The sequence below is a fragment of the Mirounga angustirostris genome, unplaced genomic scaffold, assembly GCF_029215605.1.
Source record: "Mirounga angustirostris isolate CCGP_5_RB_7025 unplaced genomic scaffold, mMirAng1.0.hap1 SCAF_1, whole genome shotgun sequence".
Lineage (NCBI taxonomy): Eukaryota > Metazoa > Chordata > Mammalia > Carnivora > Phocidae > Mirounga > Mirounga angustirostris.
This window is the reverse complement of record NW_026991709.1, coordinates 68,031,797-68,048,283: the sequence shown is the minus strand read 5'-3', so window position 1 is coordinate 68,048,283 and position 16,487 is coordinate 68,031,797. Positions and strand designations below refer to the sequence as shown.

At 43.9% G+C, this 16,487-nt stretch overlaps 1 protein-coding gene across 13 annotated transcripts in view; it reads right to left on the bottom strand.

The window, feature by feature from the left end:
* Positions 1 to 16,487, bottom strand: part of KALRN (kalirin RhoGEF kinase) — a 655,214-nt gene that overhangs the window by 628,925 nt on the left and 9,802 nt on the right. The window lies entirely within an intron of this gene.

Genomic DNA, 16,487 nt, shown 5'->3' with positions numbered 1-16,487 from the left:
TACTGACTCAGTTTTTTCTATTTATCTTGGGGCAACTATAGGCAGTGTGGCCTATGACAGGGACATGTCAGCCCAGGGACATGCTAGCCACCTGGACTGCTCAGTTGGCCATGTCTGGGTACTTGCTACCCTCCTTAGCAACCCTCATTATTGGCTTCATGGGTGTGTAGTCATATAGGGCCCTGCACTCAGAAAGCCCCATGCTTGGGATTTAATACTCTGTGGTGAACTCTCAAAATTCTTAAAAATTTAATCTTTGAATCTGTGTTTGTAAGTGAAATCTGATGGGAAATGGAGCCTGTGCTAGAGGATTGGGGCCTAGGCTTATACACAGGCTACCTTCCAGGGACAGGTTCTCAGCCACCCACTTCCCTACACGCCGAGGGGCCCTGGGCCTTGCCTGGCCTCTCCATCCCCAGGCCGTAGCAGGGGCCTGAGCACAAACACCGGGGAGAGAGCATCACACACCCACACCCACAATGACAAAACAGGGCATGGTGGCAGCCATCGCCCCTCCAGGCTAGCCATACCACAGCATGCTCAGTGGGCAAAACTCACCTGCAATCCAGGTGGCTAGCATGTCCCTGGGCTGGCAATATCCTTGGGGGTAGCCCATCCACTCTAGGTTGAAGCATGGGCCCACGGGAAAAGGAAAAGGCTTGGATCAACCTCTCTGGCCCTGGCCAGGGGATCAGTCCCAAAGCTGGCAGGACCCAGCGGCCCAAATGACAAGCGGGAGGGGCCAGGCACCTGTGAGAGTCTGCACGTGGCTAAAGGAGCACAACATTAAAAAACACCATGACAGGTCAAGAGAGAGACCATGGGAGAAAGGAAAGGCTTTATATTTTAACACCTTTAATGGCATGTTTTCCTGTTTTTGAACAAGAGGCTTCACATTTTCATTTTGTACCATTGCTGGTCTTGACTATGAGCCTCCAGCCCCACCCCAGCTGCCCTCCCCTCCTCTCCTTTGCGGGGACAAGATATAGCCCTTTTTCATAAAAGGGCTCTCTGACACAGACTCTCATAAGTGCAAATCGGCCTCAAGAACAGTCAGTAAAGCGGACGGAGAGTGGGGAGAAAGCGTTCCTGGAGAATCACGGCCACCTGCAAGCGAAGGGATACTCAAGAGATGTCTGGCGACCTAGAGAATGGCAACTAGGCTGAGGTGATAAAAAGTAACTAACATCACCTCCAGAAAAGACTCCCCGGCACTTGGGCCACTATCCCCGTGGTTCCCAAACTATGCGCCAAGGCACCCAGGCACCACAGCAAATTCATACTGGCTCCCATGGGATGTTTAAATTTTTGAGGGAAATATATCCGTGTCTGACATCTGTCAGACACCACATGGCTAGCTACCAGCAAAAGATTGTTCTCAGTTTGACAGTAAATTATACTTCATTCCTTTAAATGACATCAGATCTCTGCAAAACTGGATTTGGGGCAGTTGCTATGATAAAAAGCAAACACACAACAATCGATACAGAGCAGGAAATGACGGGAGTAATATCTAATCTGATTCTAAGACCTGAGAAGCTATGCAGTGCCCAACCAGCACATATGTCTCAGTAGTAAGTAACTGTGGTTATTAAAGAATGAAATAAAAATACTTTTCTCTGAACTTATATGTATTACTTTTTCAAATGGCTACTACATTGTTAAGTGCTTATTAAGGTTTTTGGACCTAACTACTTCATGAACAGATCTGTTACGTGTCTTGTTTGGCCTAAGGGTGCCATGGGAAAATCAGTGAGACATAAAGGTACCTACCATGTGCTGAGAAAGTTTGGGAACCTCTGCCCTACACAATCTCTGCTTTTTATATAATGAAAGTCCCTGCAAGGGGAGGATATGAGGAGCATATACCCAATGGAACCAGAGCTGGAGTCAACCAGGTATTAACCAACAATTGACACACACACTCTCTCTTTCTCAAAAAAAAAAAAAGAGGGCAGGGGATGTGCCTGGGTAGCTCAGTTAGTTAAGCGTCCAACTCTTGATTTCGGTTCAGGTCATGATCTCAGGGTGGTGAGATCGAGCCCCATGTCAGGCTCCACGCTGGGCACGGAGCCTGCTTAAGTTAAGATTCTTTCTCTCTCTCCCTCTATGCCTGGTTCCCACGCTCTCTCTTAAAAACAAAACAAAAACACAACTGACACAAAGTGACGTTTCTCACATTACATTTTAAAAAGCTACTTCCAAAATTCAAACTTTGACCTAGATGCTTAAAAAAACAAAATAAAAACCATTGTAACTCTACACCTGGAGGATGATGGTCCAATAGAAAAGGCTGAAGGAGATGTTAAATCCGTAAGTAAAGGATGCAAAAACAAATATTAAAGGGAAGCTCATTGTGAAATAAGTCAATCAGAGAAAGACATGTATCATATGACCTCGCTGATACGAGGAATTCTTAATCTCAGGAAACAAACTGAGGGTTGCTGTAGTGGTGAGGGGTGGGAGGGATGGGTGGCTGGGTGATAGACATTGGGGAGGGTATGTGCTATGGTGAGCGCTGTGAATTGTGCAAGACTATTGAATCACAGATCTATACCTCTGAAACAAAGCACAATATATGTTAAAAAAAAAAAAAGAAGAAGAAGAGGAAGATAGCAGGGGAGGAAGAATGAAGGGGGGGAAATCGGAGGGGGAGACGAACCATGAGAGACGATGGACTCTGAAAAACAAACTGAGGGTTCTAGAGGGGAGGGGGGTGGGAGGATGGGTTAGCCTGGTGATGGGTATTAAAGAGGGCACGTTCTGCATAGAGCACTGGGTGTTATATGCAAACAATGAATCATGGAACATTACATCAAAAACTAATGATATAATGTATGGTGATTAACATAATAAAATTTTTTTTTAAAAAAATAAAGGGAAGCTCATTGATTTCATTGGGCTAGATCAATTCTAGTAGGAAATCCCAGAAAAATCCAATTGCAAGTCAAGACTACAAAGCCTGAGGCGGTGTAACGTCCAAACTTGCAAGCTCAAGGGGGAAGAAAACAATAACCCAGAGGAGAGTTTGGGTCAAAAAACAATAAGGCCCCACCATGTTTACAGAGTAAAAGCACAAAGATAAATGGGCCTCTTCAAGGTACACTCTGTTTTATCTGTGGCCAGAAAGAGCACCTGGCCCACCCATCACAATCAGTTAACTGCACCCAAGGACTCAACACAAAGACGTGGCATCAGCCAAAGAAACAGAGAAAGACAGGTAGTAGCTCTGTTATCATGAACTGAAGGGGAAAGTTACATATATGAAGACTCTCTAGGGCTAAAGGATAATGTTCTGTGGGGAAATGGGATGCCCCGTGTCTCACTTTCTTAACATAGTCAGATAGTTTGAACCTTCAAATTGTAACTTCAGGCTTTGGGAATAGCCTGGACACAGGCAGCCTCACTAAATGGAGAAAACAGAAGGCCCAGAAGCAGAAATGGCAGAGCCTCATGGAATGACTTGATCCAGAGGGAGGTATGGGGACAGCAGCTGACGACAGCCAGGTGTGCTCACTGGGCTCCTCCGGCTTGGGAGTTGGCATCTGTACATGTAGGGGACAGGGACACAGGGAGGAGATTCCTCAATCAATAAGTCTTTTGCAGCTGGAACTCGCAACCATCTCTCCTTCTCCTGCTGCCCCTTCAGCTTCTGCGGACCCCTTGGGTGCTGAGTGCATCTTTTACTGCTTTCCTTGACTGACCTTCTACCATTTCACCTTCTTGGCTTTTATCTATCTTCCTCTTCTCTGGCCCCTTGCTGTCCCGAATCTGAGTTTGGGGTGCACGCTGACCTGGCTACCCTCTCTGGTCTGACTGTTGATCATTCTACAAACTTGGAGAATTTCTTGACCTTCTGCTTCCTCAGTTCCAGTTTCTCACCCTCTGCCCAACTTCCAGAATAATACTTGTATCTCAAGATAGAGTGGCAGAAGATGGGGTGGCGGGGGGGCTCTAAAAAAAAAGAACAGGATATGGTCCTGGAGGCTTAATGTCCAGAGGAAGGAGCCCTCTGACAACTGCCCTCCCCACCAGCTCTTGATCAAGACAAATGTGGTAAAGTATAAATCAATGGAAGTAAAACTCCCTCTAATAGGGAGGAAAAAGATCTGGCAGGGCCAGGCAAGACAAATATCTCTGGGGAAAAAGATTTGCCAAATATCCAATTTAAAGAAGTTGGAGGCTCTGAGAAAATTCAAACAAAATTTTTCTCCTTTTAAAAATCTTCTTTACAGACCAGGAGAGGAAACAAACCATGTTTAAGAGTAGTTGTTATAAATAGATTATAGCTACCCCCAAATTGTTGACTGCACTTTCTTAGGAAGCCCATAAATACTTGGCAGGTCCTATAAAAGTATGAACTAAGGATACTATAACTGGCTCAGAATTTATTCTGTACAGCTCACCCAGAGATTGGCAAGGCTAGGAGTTCAGTTATTGGTGGATTTCTAATGACTAGGAACAGATCAGCTGGTGGCAATTTATTCTGAACGTTGTATGTCATGTGCAAAGACAGGGACCCACCCCCACTTCCACCCCCCATCCCCGTCAGTCTTTATAGGACCAGCATTTTCTTGGAGTTGAGATAAGCAAAGGAGGAGCTTCTCCTAAGTAGATTCTCAAAAAGACCTCAAAATGACTTAGAGAAGAAAGGAACCTCAGTAATCATCCATTTCAGCACCTTCACTTTACAGAGAGCACACAGAAGGCCAGCACAGAGCTGAGAAAAGCACACCAGGCCCTCAACTCCAGACTGGAGACATGCGCCTTTGTACCACACCACACTGCAGCCACAGTCTATGCCACAAGCCAGCCAGCAGACTTGAGAAGGTCTCTACTGACATCCAAAGCAGAGCAGCCTTCCACTGTTCATGTTTTGGGGTGAGTCTCCCCCGAAACAAAATAATCATAGATGAATTTCCTTTCAAGGGCTGAGCAGTATCTGGAAAGCACAGCCCCAACTACAACATACACATGACATGCAGGGGAGGGACAGCAAAAAGTTAACACAACCTTAAAGGACAGGATGAAAAACATAGGGTTAAAAGCCCTGACACTTGAAGAGATAAATTACCTCCTTTGTTCTTAACCTCCACAAAGGCTTTCCAGGAATTTGCAAGGTTATCACCATCTAAGCTGATGTATGGGGAGATAAAATGGAATTCCACAGCCCAGAAATGGAAAAGTCCCAGAGTACAAAGCCTCAGGAGTACACATATCAAGAGTCCTGGAAGGAAGGAATAAAGCGTGTACCTGGATACAGAACTATTTAAATGCATAAGAACTTAAAAGTTTTGGCATGGAAAAAAAAATAGCACCCATCAGAGTGCTTGACAGAGTCCTAAAGGAATTGCCCTTCTGCTCTACATTAAAGAGACTTAGGGTTGGAGTTCATGGTGCCACTTCTGGCAGCAGGTCCTGCCAAATCTAGAGTTCTATGGTCCTAGAGCCTCTGGGAAACCTAAGAGAGCACATGATCGCATACTTGGCTATGGGTCTGTCAGAAAGGACCCCATCTGAGCAGCTGCCTTGTCTTTCTCATGGGGAAAACTAAAAGCTAAGGGGAAAGTCACAGATATGCTTATTTAATGTCTAGCATAACGCTAGATAAAATAATTAGGATGGTGTGAAAAACATCTCAGAGTATCACCTCTGTGAATAACAAATCAAATAAATAAATCAAAACAAACTAGACAGAACATATTGAAAGGCTGTAAGAGTTTAGGAACTGGGTAGAGAGAAGAAATTAGATGACCTCCTTTTGGATTCAAGAGACATGTCGGATAGCATGAGAGGCGGTGAGGATGAACCACTCTGACCACAGCTTAGCAGACTTCTGTGAAACCGGTACCCTTCCAGCAGTCCAACTGTCCTGGCTCAAAAACCAGACATTACAATCAGATTCTATGAGAATTATAGAGAATTAAATTGTATAACCAAGTCTGATGTGTACCCTCCACTAGAAGTGATACATTACAGAATCTGTTGGGGAATGCTAAAAATCATTTGTTATTGATTTATGTAATAAAAGTTCTTGGCAAATGGAATCCAAACCCCACATACATGCACCAAAAGAAGTAATTGCCATACCAGATAATGTGGATATTTTCGCATTTTACCCTTTGGGATGAGGAATTCACCAGACTTCCTAAAGTTCCAAAGGTTATGAAGGCTAGTGGTTAATGGAATGAGCTAAGATATTTGCCATAACCGCACTCATTAAAGAGCTATATTCAACTAGACTAGAAACAATAAACTCATGAGAAAACTTTGGTTGGACCTACTGATAACCATAACCTACAAAGCTGAACTTAAGAGTTAATGAATGCTAATCATGACTTCCAGAATTTCAGGTTATAGGAAAAGAATACATAACCATTCTCAGGGAGCCTTTATTACACATCTCACAAAGTTTCAACTGCTGAGATACTAATTAGTTCATCAGTAGATAGTATAGCCTAGACCACCCTGGTGTACACAGGTCAGTTAACCAATGGTTCCAACTATGGGAAAGGCCGCTGATCTGGTGTCTGGATTCAGGCACAATGTGGTAAGACTGGCTGGCTAAACACCATGCAACTCAGGGCTACCTGCTAGGAAAAGGCCTGGAAAGTCCATTCTGAGGGTCCACCAAAACTACAGGAAAGCACCAGCACTGGGGCCGAAAAGAAAACCACCCCAGGGCTCCTCTCTGAGGTTTGCCCAGCAGTCAGGTGAAGGATAGTCAGCATTTTCTCCATTTGCTTCCAGAGGCTTCTGCAAGCTTTATAGAAATTAGTCACAGGAAAATGGGACATTTTCTCCATTTGCTTCCAGAGACTTCTGCAAGCTTTATAGAAATTAGTAACAGGAAAATGGGACATAGAGGAGGACGCTGTACCACAGCTAATACTGCAAAGATGCAAGCTTCTCATCTGCAGCCATCTCTACCCAGCTTCAAGTTTTCCTGTTGCCTAGGAACAGTCACAAAGCATGCTGGGGAGAGTGGCTTAAGCATCCAGGTGCAGCCTCTGTGGCCATCTAGGCCAATTTTGACCCAAGCCTGACTTTACATGGCTAGAGGCCTAGGGGTTTCCCCACTTTGCACATGGCAGACACTCCCTGGGAAGGGAAAAAATTAATTTGACACAAGCAATCAATCCCACTGGAATGTTTGTGCACACTGAGCCAAGCAGAAATGGATCCTAAAGGGAGCACTTCTGGGAGGTGATGGGAATTTTAATGCTGAAAAATGATACTGTGTTGAGAACCCAGTATGATGGAAGTAGCACACACATTTGCATCCAAACCATAAGCAACAACACACATGTGCTCACAAGCACATATATGCACATACATGGGCATGCAGACTAACCATCCTCATGGGAGAAGATGTCTGGGTATATGGTTGTCCAGCCTTCAGTCATTTTGTTTATGTTTTATATTCAAAATGTTTAAAGAAGTAGAAGAATGAAGCAGTGCTAAACCCCCTCGCAGTAGAAAGCTCTAGTAGCTTGTGAAATGTTCCTCGGATGCCAGTGTCATTCCCATGGTGCCAGGCTTGGTGAAAGCACTATCACCCTTTACCCACAACCCAAGCCAAAACCCTGTTGATTGTCTGAGACTCTACCTCCCCTTCGACCTTATAACCCACCACCATTACATCCCCTGTGTCATCAACTATCTTTCAGTAGTTTCCTAACTAGAATTTTTATCTCCAATTTTGCCCCTTTTTCCAATACGGTCCTGGCCTAAGTTATAATTTTTATTCCATCACTTCAATCCTTTATGCTTCCCCACTGCTTACAGGATAGAGTCCAAATCCTGGAATATGAAAATCCAAGATCTCACATGCATCTCCTAACGTCTAACTCTCCATGACCTTGCACAACTCTCTGCCTTTGCCCGCCCTTCTCCCTGTGCCAGGAATGCCCCTCCTCACCCTGTCACTCTGGATAATGAGCTCATCTTCCAATTGCCAATTTAAGTACAACTTCCTCTATGATCACCACCACATCTGCCTAAATAGGCTTCCCCACTCCCCAATTTGTGCCCCTGCATTCCACTAGTGTAGTCATATCATGTACCTGGAATGCTTTAGTGTACTACTTAAAAATGGAATGTTTCCCTCTATCAAAATGTGAGTTCTCTGATGGTCTAAAGAATGTGCAGGAAAGGAGAAGGGGTTCTGGGTGGAAGGAAACGTAGAAGAAAGCCAAAATAGCTGCTTAATTGCCTAGTGCCTCCTTTTGAGATGATGTGGCTGGGCTGGGTTTTTGGATTGCTTTCACCATCTTCTCTACCTGACTCAAAAGAAGACAAGTTCAAGGACGTGACCTGGCAGGAAGAACAGTAAGTTAGTCCTCCTTGTGCCTTGGCAGAGCAGCTCTGATGGAACCTTGAGGAAAGGTATTATCTAGGGTGTTAATGTACATCTCTACTTACAGGCTTGGGATCCAAAGGAACAGGCTGAGAAAGTGTAGGTTTTTCAACACAAGCCCAGAAGTCCCAGAAACGTGGTCTGTCTTCCAAAATATTCTTTTTTTTTTTAAAGATTTTATTTATTTATTTATTTATTTGAGAGAGAGAGAGAGAGAGAAACAGCATGAGAGGGGATAGGGTCAGAGGGAGAAGCAGGCTCCCCGCCGAGCCGGGAGCCCGATGCGGGACTTGATCCAGGGACTCCAGGATCATGACCTGAGCCGAAGGCAGTCGCTTAACCAACTGAGCCACCCAGGCGCCCTCTTCCAAAATATTCTAAGGGCCAAAATAGTTTGAGGCCACTACTGACCACCAGGATGACTCTCCCAAGGAAATTAGAGCTCATCCTTACCGAGCAAGGATGCTGGGTCACTTACGAGCTCTGACACCAGGTGGACTGACTATACAGTCTCTAGCTGCAGAGACAAAAAGCCTCAGAAGGATGGAAACAGAAGCAGGGCATAAATGTCCTGAGACTACTTACCACTTAGTTTCTATCCCTGCTGGCTTTTCTGTTGTCCAGTTGGCTCAGAATGCACTCAAGCCCAATTAGCTCAACACTCTTATCAGTCTCAGAAAGGGAAAGGGATTTACCAAGCTTATCAATAATAATACTGTTCTCCTGGCAGCCAGCCTACTACTCTTTCTACTTGGACCCAATCATCTGGCGTCATCATTTACCTGCTTTTTTATTTTTGCTCTGTACTTTCCTGGCCCAACTGACTTGTCAGTCTCCCAGTTTCGGCCACCTTCACAGAGACCAGAGTTCCCATTTTCCCTGGTCAAAATAGAAACTGCTCATAGCTGCTAGGGCTATTTGAGCCCCGGAGCCTTGGAACAGAAGCACTATATAAAATATGGAAGTTTTCCTGTGCTAAAAGAGATGAAAGAATTTTAGTTAAAAACAACAAACAACTCCATCATGGAAGAAGCAGAGCAACAAGACCTGAATTGGACTTTATTTTCTTTTTATTTATTATCGATTTAAATTGATCTTGTTTACCATGGCCTTTCTATAGAGTATGTTCATAGAAACTTAGGCTGATGTTAAAGGAGTTAGCTTTATTTGGGAAAAGCAAAACTGACTAGATCTGGCCATTTTAGGGGACTGAAGAGACTCAGAAAGCAGAACCAAGCAAGGTAAGGGGACCCCAGGCCCATTAAGGCCTCTAAATGAAACATCAGTTGTGTTTACCAGACTGACACACCAACCTCTGGGAAAGCAGGATCCGGCAGTGTGGCTCTGTATATGATCCACTGCCACCCTCTCGCCCTCCTAAGACTGGGAGCTCCTTGAAGACAGAGGCTGTACCATACTCCCCTCTGTACCACAGTGCAAGGGACGTCAGAAGTGCTCCCTACATGCTTGCAGGAAGAATCAACATCGTCACACCCTTGAATGTTTATGCGCACACAAACACACTCATGTGTATAGATGGAATCCTCATGAAGCCCCATTTCTAAACTTTTCTCCCCAGAGTTATTGGGTAATACTTCTTAAAATGTATTTTTTTCTTTCACATGTCCTAACATATATTTAACCTCCCTTTACTCTTGCCAGAAGCATCTATTTACCTCATGGAAGTTTAGGTTAGTTATAGTAGCAGACAAAGAGAAAGCATCAATGTTCAGCTCTTGACATCCAGGATAGGATTTTTTTAGTATACTGCTTGAATTCTCAGACTCCCATTAACATATCAAGATCCAGACTGGGTGGACTTAACCATTGAGGTCACTTTAAATAAGAGGTAAAGAGTACTCAGGATGAGACATAAGAGAGATTCTTGCCATGAGGGAAGGATCAAGCATCAGGGGAACATGGGAAAATTTCAGTCTAGGAAATCAGACTCCAGGGTCTTGGCCTCCTCCTATAAGCCCACCTCAACACCCAATCAGATTGTAGGGAGGCAGCTTTAGAAGATAATACCCCAGTAAGTGTGAAGGCACCGGGGCATCCTAAGACCACTTCTGAGGAAGATGTGGGCCTCTAGGAGAATGCCTACCAATGAGTCACACACCATGATCCACATGGTGTGGAGGTGAGGGGACGAAGGCACAACACTGGCCAAGGTGGGTACCTACCTAGGTGAGCCAGGTTCAGAGCTTCTGACTTCTCACAGTTGGCACTGAGTGAGCTGGGGAACCACATATTACTTTGTTCTCTGATGATGGTACTCCGAGGTGCTCAGAGAGTCAGTGACCAGACAAAGGCCTGGGGTCAGAACTTTGATTCCACCGGCAGATAGTCAGAATATGAATGTTAGTGCTGAGTATCAACACAATACCCCAAAAAGCAAGACAGGTCTAGCCACACTCCTTTGCAAGTACCAGTACAAGGATCAGACCAGACCAGACCAGTCATGATTCAGAGGCTCCGAGCACCCTTCTCTCCCTGTCCCCACCACTACCACCACAAGTTCATGTGTACACCTCTACACCAGACCCCATTCCAAAGAGAAGTGGGAGAGTGGGAGGAAATCTGGGTGACTGAGCAATTTACCTGAAAGAACAATCATCAAAAAAAACCTAATCCAGGAAGAGAAAGAAAAAAAAAAAAACTTGATATAAACTAGTCAAGTTGGGGTAGGGTCTCAGGAGAAAGAGGAGCTGTACATTAGAAAATTTAACATCTACATTTCCTTCACACATTTGGGTAATAAGGAGTAAGTGTGCAACTGAGCCACACTGTCACCCATCAGAAAGAAAACCTCAGCCATTCTGGGCAGTTAGGTGAGCCACTCTTCCATTCTTATACACGTGTCTCTTCCAAAAGCAAATGGAACATATCATGAAACGTTTCACTCCATCCCTGGTGCTGCCAATTTCCTACCAGACATGAAAAAATGTACAGTCCTCAAATGCAGTGCGGGCTGTCACTCCCATCCAAGTCCCCTAGCTCAGCTTTCAACCACACTCAAAACCAAGGGAGAGCCCAGAGAAAGGCAGCTGACAAAATTGTCAGCAATTTTGTCTGCCCAAAGCATTCTCCTTCTACTATCCCACTTGACCTCATACTATTCTTATGAGGAATGGCAGAACAAGTATGCTTACCTCTTTCTTCAGATGAGGAAAGAGAGGCCCCATCTGTAAAAACGGACACGTTGGCTGGCTTGGCCCAGTCACAGAGCTAATTAATGGTGGGTAGAATTGGAAACCAAGGTCTCTCAAATCACGTCCTTAGATTCTTCTAGGCAAACACAGACTATGGCTTTTGCACACACAACCTAAAGCACTTCCATACCTGTGGTATTGGAATTAACTTTCACTCCAGCCCACAGAATACATGTGGCTTTTTTTTTTTTTTTTTTTTGGCTACTGGTGCCTGCAAATCTGGTTCCTAAGTCACTTAAAGGCACACAGCAAAAGAGGCTAATACCCTGGACCATTTATTTAAATGTCACTAACCAAAGTGTCCTTAAACATTACATAGAAAGTTATCCTTCAGAGAACAGGGACTGGCTGTCCTCCCTCTCTTCTGAGGATAAAAGCAGAAAAACACGTTGAACCTATAGTTATCCTGCAGTCACTTTTGAAAAGGATCAAATAATGGGTGACCCTTCTTGCTACTCTTTGGACAAAATAATGTCCCAGATCAAACACTGGCCCACAGAAAAGCTGGGTTATAAATGTCCATCATTAGGAGAATGGTTAAATAAAACATGGCACATCCATACAACAGAATGTAGCACAACTCTCAAAACAAACGAGGTAGAGTTATATGTACTGACATGGAAAAATGTCCATGATTATAAAGTGATAAAAGCAAGGTGGAGAATAACAGGCATAGCACGGTTCTCTTTTTGTTAAATACAATAAGAAAGCTAGCTATGCATTTGTATAAACGTGCATTTTTATATGCAACAGGCATATATGTCTGTTGAATTTATCTTAACATCAGGGAGGAAGAGGGAGAAAGAGCATTCACTTTTGACCACAGATACTGTACTTTTGTTTTGCATCACTATTTGTTACAACAATAAGTGTCAATGCCTTTACCCCTCCAAACAACCAGCAGATCCTCTGTCTTCCTACGTTATCCTCGTATAAAGGGTAATTGGCTTATGAATGTCTGGTGTATCATACATTTACATTAATTGGGAAAAATGGCTGCATTTAGGAAATAGTCTACCACCCCCCCCAATTTGTTTTTCACCTTAATTTAATGATCAAAAAACAAACCACAGATCAAGGGAGAAAGTCACATAGGAAACAAGACCACAAGGAAATATCTCAAATTAACAAACAGAGGTTGTCTCTGGGTGATGGGTTTACAGTGACCTTTCTAACCTTTACACATCATCATATTTTCCAAATACTCTACAGTGAGCCAGCATTACTTTTACAATAGAAAAATAACTTCAGGATAAAAAATAAATGTTCTGTGAAACTATACCAAAAATCAAATCTCCCTAAATGAAACCTTGTTTACCACTTTTTAAGTTAATTATCTTTTAGTTTATAGACAATAAACACATATTAAATGAATCAATGAATGAGTGAAACTCCCTTTCTGATTGATCTCCAATTAGCCATTTTTTTCCTATATCAGTCCCCATAACTCAACAAGACCATAAATTCTTCAAAAAGAGGGACTATTTGCTGCCCATCTTTAGGAGTACCCTTAAAATCTAGCACGATACTTGGCACATGGCAGACACTCACTCAATATTGATTAATCCATTTGCGCGTTTGAACTTTCTACCTGGGTTTTTCTGAAAGAAGAGTGCATCTTTAGTTTTCCAGTGCCTCTGAAATACACGAATATCACAAGCAATAAAAGGGGCCCCCTCTAATTAATCCAGAAGCAACAAGAGTTATAGGCTATATTTCACAGTCAATATTGATTTCATAAGTCTTTTTGTTTAAAGTAGAATTGCCTGTCCACAAAAAAATGATTCATTTCCTTAGTATAGTGTTTCATTATAAAACTCCCAAATGACCTACACACCAATAACTAGCTCTTTAGAAAAATCAAGCCAACAAATACTAAGCAAGCAAATATTATCCACAAGGCACTGATCTGGGTATTGAGAAGAATACAAACAAGTCCAAAGCAAAAGGTATGCACAGCCTATATGGGGAAACCAGATATGACCATTTTCTAGGGCGAGGCCTCCAAAAAGCCTAGAGTCGTCAATGTTTAGTAAGGTCTGGGGAAGAGGCTAGTTTCCAAACAAGTCTGGTGCACACCACATCTTGTCCAAGTCACCACCCAAGAACTCAAAAGTCCACTGTTGTTGAATCCACTCCAGAGCCTTCAGGGCTGAGCAAGATGCAGAAGCCTGCACACCCAGCCCACTCCAAACTCAAATGGACAGATCATTCTTTCATGCAATTCTCACTCATTCTCCAGCGAATGGATCCAGTTCACCTCCTCTTTTCTCAGGCTCTCAGCAACCCTCAGTCGGTCAGATAACCTTGGCCCCCATTTGCGAAGAAGATGGAGGTCAGTTTAATAAGAGCTCTACCATCTGACCTATAAACAACCTGGTCTTTCCTCATAGCCACAGAGGAAGAACTATCCCTCCATTCTAGAGATAACCTCTTAACCAGGAATCTTATGCTTTTCCGACGTTTGAGGAAGCTAGTACCCACCCTGGTATCTCACCCACCCACAAACTACCTTTTAATCTCTACCATTGTCTCCTCCCATGACTTTTTCAACATTCAAAGATTTTTCTCTGACAATAAAAAAAAAAAAAATCACTGGACCTGATCACCTTTTAAAAGTCCTTATTCAAGTACAATTTGTATGCATAAAATTGCACACATAAGTTTACAGGTCTCTGAAATTTTACAAACAGATCACACTGTGATCAAGAAACCGAACACTACCCGTACTCGCAAAATGTCCCTTCAATTAACAGTTCCTTTTTCTCCTTACTTTTACTACCAGACTTTTGGAGAAGTGGTCTGTCTTCATTTTCACCACCTCCTCATCTGTTGCATCCTCAGCACCCCCGTCTTCAGTGAGTCCCACACCCATCCAGGTGAGGCTGTTGGTCCTTCCTCTCTACTTTCAACGTATAACAGGCAATCCTCTTTAGGGCGCTTACTATGCTACACCGAGATCGTTTGTTTATGTGTCAGTCAATCCCACTAGACTGTTAGCCTCCTGTGGGAAAGATTATTTCTCACTTGTTTGTGTACTCCCAGCGCCTGGCACTTAGTAGGTGCCCAGCAAGTGTTTGACACTTAAATGAATGAGTGTAAGAATGAATGAAGAGATCCGTTCACTGAAATCTGATACTCTGCTAAAATTGATCAGTTCTTTGTCCAGTTCTCATCAAAAGTCATAATGATATTAGGCTGTCAAAACTCATTGGTTGGGATCAAAAAGAATGGCTAGAAAATTATACTGTTCCAATATTTGGTTAAGCATTCTCTTTATATCCGAGTATCTGAGCACGTTATGTGTCAATGCACTGGGGTACAGAGAAGAGACTTAACATCTTGCACCCACCCACCAAATTAAAGCTGTGACATTACTCCCAATGGCACTCTGTCTTTCCATGGCCATACACCCAACATGGAGTCCTGCCAATCTTTTTCCCCAACTGCTTCTGGAGCCACTCCTCCCTCTCCTCACAACCTCCTTTCCAGGACAGTAAGAAGTCAGAGACACAAATCCCCCAGGAGACCCCAGACTCCTCCTCCCAGCCCCCTTTGTCACATCCAATTAGCCATCTGCCAGTCTCCCGGGCCTCCTCCTAGGCCCACTGTCCAGCTGCCAACTCAATAGTCTTTCCCCACCCCCCAGAGATGCCCATTGTCCTTCACTGCGGGGTAAGAGTGTAAAAGGTGGGGATTTTAGCTACATTCCCAGTCCCTGCCTGCCATGCCCTGGAATAACTGTAAATGCAAGCTTAAAAATTCCATCCTTATCTATCTCTACACTGTTAGGGAAGGGAGGGAGGGAGGGAAGGGGGAAAAGGGGGAAGGAGAGAAGAGAGGAAGGGAGGTGAGGAGAGAAGGAAGCTATTGAAGCATCATAATTTCATCATTTGGAAAATAAAAACATTCATCTAACTAGTAATATGATTGTAATATATGTGTAATACAGTCATACATACACAATTATATTCTATTATTATAATGTAATCCCATTTCTATTACTATTTATAATATGCACATAAATATCACAATATATACTGTATCTATACATATCAAGCAATTCTGAGAGGTAAGGATTTTTTTTACCCATTTTACAGATGAAGACACTGAAGCCTGGAGAGGCTGTAACTTACAAAAGGCCACACCACTGGTAAATTCCTGATCTAAGACTAAGACTCAGGGACTGAGCCACACCTAAGGAAATCCCACCTCCTCCTAGTCTAGGGACTCTAAACCCAGTCCCACATAGCCCACCTTATGCTAATGCCAGTCCCTTGTTTCCTACTCTTCCCCCCTCTGGATGGCCACATAAGACCCCTCACTTGATGACAGTTCTTGGGTTTGCCCTAAAATGAGTCAGAGAAAATGCTTTGGGGCCATGCTCACTGGCATCTTCCCTCTTATGTGAAGGGTCCCTCCTCATGGAGAAGAATGTACAAGAGGCTCTCCCATAAGCCCTACTCTGCTTCCTCTTCCTTCTAGGACTTCTAGAGACATTAAGGAAACTCTGGAAATTCAAGATTACGTCCCATCCTCAACAGACATACTGCCTAAAGCTGCCTGACACCTTCTTGCTTGGATCTACCTACCCTCCCCTGCAGAGACTTGCCTCTCTGCCTCAGACCCTGTAGGAGATAATTCTGCAGACCCCACCATAGGCTGAAGCCAATCCCACCTCCGCCTGCAAAAGAAAGCCACCAGCACTTCTAAAAGGATTGCTAATTTGGGATCTCCCAGCCGGCTCTCCAGCTTCTCTGCCCAAGGGCCTCCTAGGGCCATGCCAACCCAGCTCGTCCATTTCACAGTTGCCCTCAGCTTCGGCAACCCTCCCCAAGCACACCACCAGCAGCCCCTGGACCTCCAACCAGCGGGTGCTCTCTCTACGGGGGCTGTTGATCAGGCACATTGTGCCC